Raw genomic sequence first — 12,866 nt, forward strand, 5'->3', positions numbered from 1 at the left:
CGTTAAAAATCTGGTGTTCTGGCTCTCTCCCACTCTAACCTCTTTTTTTTTTTCCTTCCCCTCCCCCATGGGTTTCTGTTAAGTTTCTCCGGATCCACGTAAGAGCGAAAACATATGGTCTGTCTTTCTCTGTAGGACTTATTTCACTTAGCGTCACACTGTCCAGTTCCATCCACGTTGCTACAAAGGGCCAGATTTCATTCTTTCTCATTGCCACGTAGAACTCCATTGTGTTCAAATCCAAGTGGAGAGCTGTCCTTGAAGAGCCCATGATTTTATTAGCTGTTGTTCCTTCTCTTGTCGTGAATTTTTCCTAGAACATTGAGCAATCAGCTTCGTATTCCACATTTTGAGAAGCAGCAGGGTCTGATCTTAGTAATAATGTAATATTTAATTATATTTTTAAAAGATTTAGTTAATATTTGTTAAATGCTTATTGGGTACCGGGTGCAGTGCTAAGCATTTTACACAAGTCAGCTCATTCGATAACGACCACTTCATGAGGTCGGTATAATTGTTAAAACTATTTTAAGGGCCAGGGTTCTTCAGTTGGGGTTTGAATCTTGGTTTGGCCACGTATTAGCTGGCAGGCCGTGCACAACTCAACCTCTCTGTGCCTCGTATGTTACCCTAAATGAGAAAATACTTAGAATACTAGGCTTAGTGGAGGCACCTGGGTGGCTCCATAGGTTGGGCATCTGACTTCGGCTCAGGTCATGATCTCACAGTTTGTGAGCTGGGGCCCCGCGTCGGGCTCTGTGCTCACAGCTCAGAGCCTAGAGGCTGCTTCAGATTCTGTGTCTTTCTCTCTCTCTCTCTGCCCCTCCCCTACTCATGCTCTGTCTCTCTCTGTCTCTCAAAAATAAGTAAATGTTAAAAAATTTAAAAAAAAAGAATACTATGCTGAGAATACTTAGAATACTATGCTTATTTTTTTTTCTTCTTTTCCTTCAAAGAAGGCTTTCCTTGGAGTGGCTGTGTGCCTTTGGGACAGCTAGTTGATCTCTCTGGGCCTTTTTTCCTCATCACTGAAACAGTGATGCTATGGGAATGTGATAAAGATTAGTTGAGGTCATGAAAGGGAAAGTCTCAGCACAGAGCTGGACACAGAGTAAATTCTCATTGGTGATTCTGTGTTATTAAGGAAGTCCTCCCTCATTCTTACACCTTCACTGATTCTTTTGTGTGTGTGTGTGTGTGTGTGTGTGTGTGTATTTTGAAAGACAGAGAGAGTGAGTGGGGAAGAGCAGAGAGGGGGAGAGAGGGAATCCCCAGCAGGCTCCACACTGTAAGAGCAGAGGCCGACGTGGGTCTCGAACTCACCAACTGTGAGATCGTGACCCGAGCTGAAGTTAAGAGTCAGACGATTAACCAACTGGGCCACCCGGGTACCCCACATCCTCACTGATTCTTGAGGAAATAATAACGTTTCTTCTTGTTTTTATTGAGATCGGATTGATGTTTAGCATTTGTAAGTTTAAGGTGTCCAATGTGTTGAGTTAATGCATTCATATATTGTAATATGATCACCACCAGTGTAGGCTTGCACCTCTATTGCATCAAATATCTCTTTTTTTTGTGGTGAGAACGATTAGGATCTAGTCTTTTAGCAACTCTGAACTTTATGATACAGTATTCTATTGCTCTGCTTGGCTGTTCAGAACTTACTTACCTACTGGTTGCAAGTTTGTACCCTTAATGTTTATTCTGTAATCTTCAAATATCAATAGAATTCTTCATGCAGTATCATGCTTAACATTTTTTCCTCCTTTCTATCTAGACCCAAGCTCTGTTCAGTTTTTCCTTTCACTGTCTTTCCCTCTTCCCCTCCACCTTCTGCCTGCTGTCAGTTAATTCCACTTGCATTTTCATAGCACATTTTCCTGGCACCTCCTGCCGCTCCAGTGCTCTGTTTTCTGTTTGGGTCCAAACAATGACATGAGGTTTGCAATCGGTAAGTGCCTCTGAGCTTCGTTAGTGTGGCCAGCATTCCAAGAAAGCACTAGAGAGGATGCAAAAATGGAAATTAGACGCAGGAGAAGAAATTCAAAATATCAAAGTGCATTCATAGGCGATGGTAGGTTTTAAGCTTCCTGCCTTTAACTGAGAATTCCTGCTCACTTGGGGATGCATGAAATGCAACCGTGACCACTCATAATGGTTTCCCACCTCCTTCCTTCCTCATATCTGCTATTTCCTTCTCGTCTTCTTTCAGTTAAGCCCTCTGTCCCTTCTGTAAAATGGGGAAAAAGGGAAACCTTATTAGGCAGTTTCTTGAATTGTATTTTGAGATCGAAATTCTTTTGTGTATTTAACCAAGGTCTAAGCCAAGGGTTAAGTCTCTCGAATACTGTTACTAACCAATAATTAATAAATACTTAATACTTAAGTGATTAATACATTCAAAAATGCCACCGTTTCCATTCTATTTTAGGCTGCTTACTCAGTTTCCCTTGCAGTAAAATGGTAAAATAACACTTCACTGTGGGATGTTCATTGTGGATTACAATGAATTCGTTCAGGTCTATAAAGGGAATTATAGCTGCTGTGAGTAAAACCATCACCATATTTTACACCGTGAAACATAGTTCTTCCTCCAAAGCAGGCTAATTCATAGCTGTCTTCCAGATCATTAGCTTTAATCACGGACCTCCTCTGTCATCATCTTCGACTCATGTCCTTGCCATCCCAAGGCCTCATTTACTCAGACTTTACCAGCAATGGGCTTGTCGCATCACCTCATTGAATGACAGAGATGCACTTTGCCCACACCCTCACATTTATCTTATGAAGAAAGTTATCACATTCGTTACAAGCGAATATTTAGAATCGACACTCCTGAGAGTGATACTTAAAACCTTTACAGAGAACTTATATTCAAAATACATCAGCAGCTATAAAAAAAAGTATGACGTAGCAGAATTCCTTCTTAGGAAGCAAAGCTCTTGGTGTAGGTACAGTTCAACCAATATCCAATGACATGAGCTTGTGTTGACCAGTCTCCTTGCCTGTGAAATGGGAAGAATGATATTGCATCCAATAACTTCACTGGGATAGTTTGACAGTCCAAGAACATAAAGTATGTGCATGTTGGGGGAAACTTTTGCAACCCACAAATCTGTAAGCCCATGACGGGTATTACTAGGATCCCGGCTATTATCTAGACATCTCAAGCAATGGAGAAGATTTGAATGCTCCTGAGATGGTTACTGCTGGATTCTTGCTTCATGGTTCCTGGGAAGGGAGAGGCCTAGAAGTGAATTCTCAAGTTATCTCAAAGAGCCTTGCACCAGGACAGGAAGGATCTTAACAATGTTCTCGCTTAACTTTCTAAAAACGTGTTCTTCTGAAAGGTATTGGAGACAAAGTAGATAGTTCGGTCAGCCATGAAAATGTATAAAAATCATGTGTTCTTTTTTTTTAAGCAAAGTAATTTTTTTTTTTTGAAGTGGGTGCCAGGGAAGAAGAGAAGACAGGATTCATTGAATTCAGTTAAGATCGGTTTGACAAGATAATTTTAGTTTATATTCACTGTCCATGAATTTGGGGCAGAAAGTTGGGATATGTACAACTGGTTTGAGAAAATGGACAATCTCCCCAGCCAGGAAAAGCTGAGAAATTTAAGGGACAAATATAATTCATGCTATTGAATGCATCACTTCTTCCTGGGTTCCTTTCATCCTGCCTATATGTGCAAATTGGGGTGTTAAAGCAATTATATGAATAACACTGTCCCCCAAAGCATTTCACCTGAAATAACACCTGAGGTAAGGTGACTTTTACATTGCTGTCACTATTGTGGTTGACATCATGTATCTAGATAGTGATTTGAGTTCTTAGACTTTCGCTGCTGAGTCTGGTGATAGAAATGACTACTGAGGAGGGGTTCCTGAATCATTAAGGAATTCAGTTTTTTATTTCCAAGGTTACCACCCAAAGAGATGACGCTACGTCTCGTTTTACACAAGGATGTCCCATTGGGTCTTGAAGGTGATCCTGACATTTAATGAAAGTTCTTGCCCCTCTTTTAGAAGTTTCCTCTTTGGCTTAAAGCTTATATAACCAGCAGGTATCATCTGGTATAATGATATATGGTATAATAATAATGAAATAATAACAATAATTTAATAGTTGTATACTGCTTTATAGTCTTCTGTGCTTTCATATATATTATTTGATTTGATCCCCATGTGTGGATTGGGTAGGTAATAACCTTGTTTTACAGTTGACAGATCAGGCTTGGAAAATTTGAATGACTTTCTGAATGTCCGATATGTGGCAGATTTTATGATTTCAAATTAAGTGTTTTTCCTTCCACTCTGCTGTTCTGACCTCTTGTGCCTTCTCTTTGGGCCATTGTCTTTTTTTTAAAAATTTTTAATGTTTATTCATTTTTGAGAGAGAGAGAGAGAAAGAGAGAGAGAGACAGAGTGTGAGTGGGGGAGGAGCAGAGACAGAAGGAGACACAGAATCCGAAGCAGGCTCCAGGCTCTGAGCTGTCAGCACAGAGCCCGACATGGGGCTCCCGCCCGTGAACCGTGAGATCATGACCTACGCCCAAGTGGGACGCTTAACCGACTGAGCCACCCAGGCGTCCCCGGGCCGTTGTCTTGATTGGTAATCACCCTCCCCGCCGCCGCCCCAGTTTCATTGACTTGCAGCACTGTGTTAAGTTTAAAGGGTATAGCTTGATGGCTTGATTTACCTATATCGTGAATGATTACCATGGTAAGTTTAGCTAGCCTCCATCATCTCATATAGATACAATACAGAGAAAAAGAAAAGAAAAAAATTTTCTCCTTGTGATGAGGACTCATGGGATCTACTTTCTTAACAAGTTCCCTGTATGTCACCCAGCAGTGTTGGCTGTGGTCATCATGCTGTCCGTTCCTTCCCCAGGACTAGTTTATTTATCTTATAACTGGAAGTCTGTACTTTTTTCAACGTTTATTTATTTTTGGGACAGAGAGAGACAGAGCATGAACGGGGGAGGTGCAGAGAGAGAGGGAGACACAGAATCGGAAACAGGCTCCAGGCTCTGAGCCATCAGCCCAGAGCCCGACGCGGGGCTCGAACTCCTGGACCGCGAGATCGTGACCTGGTTGAAGTCGGACGCTCAACCGACTGCGCCACCCAGGCGCCCCTGGAAGTCTGTACTTTTTGATCGCTGTCCCTCGACTATCCCTTCCCCTCAAAACCCTGCCTCTGGCAACCACACCTCTGTTCTCTTTTTCTATGAGTTTATTGTTGTCGTTTTTCTAGATTCCATACATAAGCAAGATCATACAGTATTATCTTTCTCTGTCTGACTTATTTCACTTAGTATAGTGTCTTCAAGGTCCATCCATGTTGTTGCAAATGGCAGGATTTCCCTTTGTAAAGGCTGACGCATGTATGTGCTGCAACGTTTTTATTCATTCACTGATATACACAGGTTATTTCCATGTCTTGGCTATTAATAAATAATGCTTCTATAAATGCGGGTGGGGAGGGCAGATATTTTTTAGGGTTACTCTTTTCATTCTCTTTGGGTAAATACCCAGAAGGAAATTTCTAGATCATAGGGTAGCTCTATTTTGGATTTTTTGAGGAAACTTCATACTGTTTTCCACACACAGTGGCTGCCCCAATTTATATTCCTACCAATAGTGCACGAGGTTCCCTTTTCACCACATCGTCATTAACGTTTGTTACCTCTTGTCTTTTTGGTGGTAGTTGATGGCCAGTTCTCATCTGAATCCCAAACTAGACTTCTAACATTATTCTCTTTTACCTCATCCTTTTCAGTTGCCCACTCCATCAAGCCTTTCTTCCATCTCTTACTTTCCAGACCCTACTCCCGAACCTACCGAAATTGTCCTTAAGAAGAAAATCCTAGATGGCCCTGTTGATCACCTCATCTCTAAATATTGCTCCCAAAACTTCTTATTACCTTGAGTTTCCATTCAATCTATCTCATTCACCTACACCTTCCAGATATCGAGCAAGGGAAGAAAACGCGGATTAGAACAGGTGGGCGGATATTGCGAGTGCAAATAGACGTTATGAGACAGAACAAAAAGAGGGAAGTTTGGGCTGAAATGATTGTGTCGCCAGCTGAGGAAGGTGGGACAAGGAATAGTAGGGGTGCAGCCAGCAGTCCACGTGACACAGACCAAACAGATGTCAGGGTCAGGCTATTGATTAGCTGAGATTTCGCTCGGGAAACAATATGGGCAGTGGTGGTGGGTGGGGTGGGGGGCTCTAACACTTCTGGGGGTACTGGTGTAGACTTGGGATTTTAATCCATATGTAATGCAACCTCTTCAGTACCAAGATGGGGGGCTTACCAAGTATTTATTTGTTGGCTGGTCCATTTGTTTTATGCCAAGTAATCCTATGCAGAGATGCTCTTTTGACTCCAAATATGTTTGTAGCAGTTCCTCTGCAAACGTATCCTTCATTACGCATGTATCTTTTTTAAAGACAATAATTTATCTTATGTTTTAACTGTAAAAATTCCAAATGATCCTACACCCCACAACAAGGCTTCTTGCCAGTTCTGTTCTCCTGGGCTGATGTTGAGCCACTGACAACCGCTCTCCGGACGCCTCTGCCCAGTCAGCTGTGCACCCACTGAATACTTGTGTGGTTTAGATTAGATCTCCCCAGTTTGTTGATGAGAATGTCAGGTAGGACAGAATCAAAGGCTTACAGAAGTCTAGAGAGATTACATCTATTGCTTCCTTTTTATCTACAAGGCCTGTCACTCTATCATAGAAGGAAATTAAATTGGTCTGGCATGATTTGTTCCTCTAAAAGCCATGTTGGTTGCTACCCAGTCTGTTATGCTCTTCTAGGTGATTGCAAATTGATCATTTTGATGATTTATCTTAGCAACTTTCCAGGCACTGTGTTTTCGGCTGACCAGTATTTCTTTCTCCTTCTTTTAAAGATGGACATTACACGTGCCCTTTTCTCTTCTTTAAGAAGACACGTTTGATTGTTTTAGCATGGCTGACGGAAGTCTGACAACATATTCTAAAACATTCATTTACATATTGTTACAATCCATCATTTTTGTAATTTTCAACAATGGACTGTTAATTCAGGATATAGTCATTCATTCCCTCTAACTCTGTATTTAGTCGCTTAGTATTTATTGAGAATCTAGGACCTGAAAAAGCAATAAGCATGCAGACAATGAATTCAGAAGCCTCTTGAGAAATTTATCGTCAAGCGCAGGAGACATACAGGTAAAGAGATGATTAAAATATAGTCCTGAAAGCATTGTGATGGGGGCAGGTAAGATGTAATGCTACAGTCAGCATTTAAATTAGGGAAGCTTCCTGGAGGAGGTGATGTCTAAACTGAGGTCTCATACCTGAGCAGGAGTTTGTGGGTGTTAGATAGGGAGAGTGATGGGACGAGACAGTATAGTAGAGAGGAAGGGAGTCTGGGCAGAAGGACTAGAATTTACAAGCTACAGCTCTGAGGATGCAGTGACTGTGGGGGTGCGTGACATCTAAGCCACGAGAGCATTGATTTCCTGGGTCTAGGCATTGGGGAAGCAGGATTGTAAGACAGTTGGAGAGGATGGCATTGGCAGGCTATGAAGATCCTGATGGCAACGAAATAACCTTGGGATTCTTCTGGAGTGCAGCCAAGGGCACAAGAACCTCATTCAGCTGGTTTTTTCTCGAATTTCCCTCATTTTATTCATTCATTCATTCATTCATTCATTCATTCATTTATTGATTTATTTATTTTTGTGTGTGTGAGAGAGAGCACACATGCGTGGGAGAGGGGCAGAGACAGAGGGAGACAGAGGATCCGGAGCAGGTTCCAGGCTCTGAGCTGCCAGCACAGAGCCCGATGCGGGGCTCGAACTCACGAACCGTGAGATCATGACCTGAGCTGAAGTCGGATGCTTAACTAACTGAACCACCCAGGCGCCCCTGAATTCCCATCATTTTAATAATGTGGATTGTCTTAAGTACCAAAAGGAGGTAGAAAAAAATTTAGGATAAAATCTTACTCCTAAAGTACCTTGCAAACTACTCCAAGGGTGCGGACTTAAAACACAAAACAATTAAATTACAATATAGGTAGTTTAAGTAAGGGCCACCTAAATATCTCAGAGGAGAGCTACGGGGAGTTCAGAGAGAGCAATGTTGAGATTGCATTTATCTATTTTATTTAAATCAAGGATGAAGTGAGAAGCATCTCTGGCCTCAATTATTTGGGAAGATTACAAACAACATGCACTCAAATTATAAATAATACTTATATTCCTACAATTGTTCACTACCAGCCACAAGCTTAGTTTGCCCGTATTCTTAGTCCCCCCTGCCATAGTAACAATTGAAAACAAAACAAAACAAAACAAAAGCAAGTGGAAAAAGAGTTACCCTTTTTGATAATGATAAATTAAATATTTCAAACCACTTCCCTGCTGAGAAAAAACAGATTAGTTGGAAAAAGAAAAGTCTTAAAAGTCTATTCAAATGTGCTGGAGAGAAGACAAATAAGAGATAAGTAACTGAACCAGGATTTAGGAGAGGATGCAGGTTTAGGGTAATAACCTCAACATTTGGGGCTGTTTTGAATCATACTGTTTTTCCCTTTTTATAATCCAAATATGGAAACAGTAAGTCCCATCTTTGACAGTCTTGCAGAGCTAAGGATGAGGTAGTGATGAGCAAGACTGACTCAAGCTATGAACACCTGTGAACAACACTTGCTTTGGTTAAGACTCTGAGGGTTGCATCCTGGGAATATGGAGGAATCCATGGTATGTCCTACAAACAGAAAAGCCCAGATTTGTACCATCTTAATCTCTAGCATTAAGTTGACTTTCCTGGAGTATTTCTACTTCCAGATACCTTTCAGACTCAAACATGTAGATTCTTTCTGCAAAAAGATAACATTGATTTTGGTCTTCAATCATTTCTAGAATAAATTGAATGTGAAAGGACAAAAAAACATGAAGGAAACCAGCAGAAGTTTCAGATCACCGAAATGCACCCATAGGAGCTCCAGATATTGGAATATTCAAACATAGATCTTAAAGGAGTTCTACTTTTTATGTTTAAAGAGATAAAAGATAATGGATGAGGTTCCTGGGTGGCTCAGTTGGTTGAGTATCTGACCCTTGATTTCGGTTCAGGTCATTATCCCAGGGTTGTGGGGTAGAGCCCCGGGACAGGCTCCATGCTGGTCACAGAGCCTGCTTGGATTCTCTCTCTCTCTTTCCCTCTGCCCCTCCACCCCACTTGTGCTCTCTGTCTAAAAATAAAATAAAATAAAAAATGACAATAATTATTTTAAAGAGATAAAAGATAATTGAGAATTTTGTTAGAGAACTGGGAAGTGTAACAAGAATTCAAATAAAGGCTCTAGAAAGTTTTCAGATGTGATTTTAATAGCATATCATGTTTTAGTTTTATAGTGGATAAGATACAGCTGAAAAAAAGATAAAGGATCATGATGCAAATTCAATAAGCCTTATAAACTCCGTGCAGAATAACTAAGAAGAAAATCACACTAAGAAAACTCACACCTCAGCCAGAGGAGGGGAAAAAGAAACAGATTGGATTTAAAGGAATAACTATTCTACTGGAAACTGAGTTCTCAATAGGAAAATAAATCAGAAGACAATAGAATAACATATTTAAAATGGGGGGAAGTAACTGGCAACCCAAACATCTATATTCAGTGAAAACATCCTTCAGGAATAAAACATATTTTCAGACAAAAACAGAGACAATTCATCATCAGTAGAACAGCAGTATGGATATACTAAAGATTATTCTCCAAGTAGGTGGAAAATTATTCAAGAATGAAGGTCAGAAATTTGGTAAGAAATAAAAGAATTAAAAAAAATGACAAATGTGAGGATATATCCTATATTGGTTGATTAAAATCATAATAATGTCCTGTGAATGTTAAAGTATGTGTAGAATGAAGACACGTGATAGTAATGTCATATTAGTTATAGAGGTGATTGAGTTAAAATGTTTCAAGATAATTGCATTGTCTAGAAAGAATTGTAAAAATTCCAGTTATATTAGAGTTAGCTAAGTCAACTGTGCAAAGTAGAATCTCTGATATAACTACTAGAAAATATATAAAGAGAGTATAACTAGGTGAACCTAAATGCATAGCAATAGAAACTATAAAAAATAAAACACAGAGAACAAAGCCTGGGGAAAAAGTAAATGGAAGATCAATAGTCAATGGAAAAGTTAAAAGAGGCTAATATATATGTAGTTTAAGTCTCGTGTAAAGGAGAAGAGAGGGAAGGGCAGAAAAATATTTGAAAAAATAATGGCTAAAATTTTTTTCTGATTTGATGAAAATAGTAAACCCAGAAATAGAAGGAGGTACAAGAAACTCCAATTACAAAAACATGAGGGAAAAAAAAAGAGAGAAAACAAAATAAAAAAATACCAAATTAATTCAAAAGAAGGCAAAGTGAGAACAAAGAATACTTAAGACAAACATAAAACAAGTAAAAAAAATGAAACTTAATCCCAATATAACAATAAACACATTAAATGTAAATGGCATAAATCCCTTAATCAAAAGACAAAGATGATAAAACTGGAATGAAAAAGCAGGCCCCAACTATATTCTTCCTATAAGAAGACAATTTTTAATATAAAGACACAAATAGGTTAAAAGTACAATAATGGAATTCAATGCTAAAATGAATCAGAAAAAAGTCAGAATAATTATATAAATATCAGAAAAAGTAATTTTCAGAGGAAAGAATAAAAACTTAAAAGGTCGATTCTTAATGGTAAAGGGGCCAATTAATCATGAGGACATAAAATTTTAAATATTTGTGCACTTATTGACAGGGCTTCAAATTATATAAGGTAAAAATTACTAGGTTTGCAAAGAGAAATAGATAAATTCACAAATATAGTCAGAGGTTTCAATGATAGATAGAAAGTAGACAGAAAATCACTAAAAATTATATTTGACTTGAACAACACTATCAACCAATTTAATTTATATTTACAGAAATACTTTCAATTAACCTAGTTAACAGTTTCAGAAAACTCCATCAAGAACAAAAGAACACACATGGTTCCCCACCAACTCCCCAGGAATCACAGAACATTTTCCAGATAGACCATGTTATGAGGATAAAATAAATTTCAAAAAGTGTAATATGATTAAAGTTATATAAACAGTATTCTATGACTACACTGAAACTAAATAAAAAAGCAACAAAGAGTTTTGCAAAATTCTTAGGTATTTGGAAATGAAAGAATATATTCTTAAATAACTCATGGGTCGAATAAGAAATAAAAATAAGTAGAAAATATTTTGAATTGAATTAAAATGAAAACACAAGATTTAAAAACTTGTGTGACACAGCCAAAGCAGAACTTAGAAGAAAATGTATAGCAATGAGCACAAATTAGAAAAGAGGAAAGATCATAAGTCAATGTCCTTGGTTTCTAAATTAAGAAATGAAAAGAGAAAGGGCAAATGAAACTCAAAGTAAGCCCAAGATAAGATATAAATCAAAGAAACAGGAAATAGAAAAACAATAGAGAAAAATCAGTAAAACCAAAAGCAAGTTCTTGGAGAAGATCAATAATACTTATAAAAGCCTTTATTCATATCAGTTAGGAAATAAAAGAAAATACAAATTACCAATATCAGAAATGAGAAAAATGACATCTTTTTAGTTTCTGCATGTATTAAAAGAAGAATATGAGAGCATTATGAAGCATCTTAAGGTATTAAGTTTGAAAACTTAGAAGTATGGGACAAATTCTTGAAAGACATAAACTACCAAAGCTCACTAAGGAAGAAACATATAATCTGCATGTGTTTTTATCAATTAAAGGAATTCAGTTGCAATTAAAAAACCTTTATTTTTAAAAAAAAATTTTGTTAATGTTTATTTCCTTTTGAGAGAGAGAGACAGAGCTCAAGCAAGGGAGGGGCAGAGAGAGAGGGGGAGACACAGAATCCGAAACAGGCTCCAGGCTCTGTGATGTCAGCCCAGAGCCCGACTCGGGGCTTGAACTCATGAACCGCAAGATCATGACCCAAGCTGAAGTCGGACACTTAACTGACTGAGCCACCCAGGTGCCCCAAAAGACCTTTATTTTTAAACATCCTATAGAAAACATCATACTTATTATAGAACACTCCATGTTTATTCTCTTAAAGATTAAGAACAAAATAAGGACTTTCACTTTGACCACTCTGACTTAACATTGATTGTACTGAAGATTCTAGACAATGTAATAGGCAAGGAAAGGAAAAGGCATCCAGATTGGGAAGAAAGAAGTAAAACTGAGTTTATTTGCATATGTGTAGAAAATCCTGTTTATAAAAAAAGCTACTAGAAATAATTGGTGCATTTAGTAAGGTTGCATAATATATGATCAATGCATAAAAATCAATTACATTACTCAATACTGGTGATGATCAACTAGAAATTGAAATAAAAATACTGTTTACAACAATATGAAAAATATAAGAAATGAAACACTTAAGGATACTAAAAACCAGAAAATATTGCTGAAATAAATTAAAGATCAATAATAATTCAAAATGAATCATAGACCTAAATGTAAAAATCTAAAACTATAAAAATTCTAAAAGAAAATACAGAACAAATTTTTTTATCATCTAGTGTATTAGTTTGCATGGACTGCTATAAAAAAATACCATAGACTAGGTGGCTTAAACAACAGAAATTTATTTCCCACCTTTCTGAAGACTGGCAGGTCCAAGATCAAGGTGATGGCTGACTCAGTTTTTGGCAAGAGCTCTCTTTCTGGCCTGTAGGTGCCACCTTCTTATTGTATCTTCACATGGTAGAGAGCTTGCAGGTTCTTTGGTATCTTTTCTCA

Source organism: Leopardus geoffroyi, chromosome B4, assembly GCF_018350155.1.
Source record: "Leopardus geoffroyi isolate Oge1 chromosome B4, O.geoffroyi_Oge1_pat1.0, whole genome shotgun sequence".
In the NCBI taxonomy this organism is placed as follows: Eukaryota; Metazoa; Chordata; class Mammalia; order Carnivora; family Felidae; genus Leopardus; species Leopardus geoffroyi.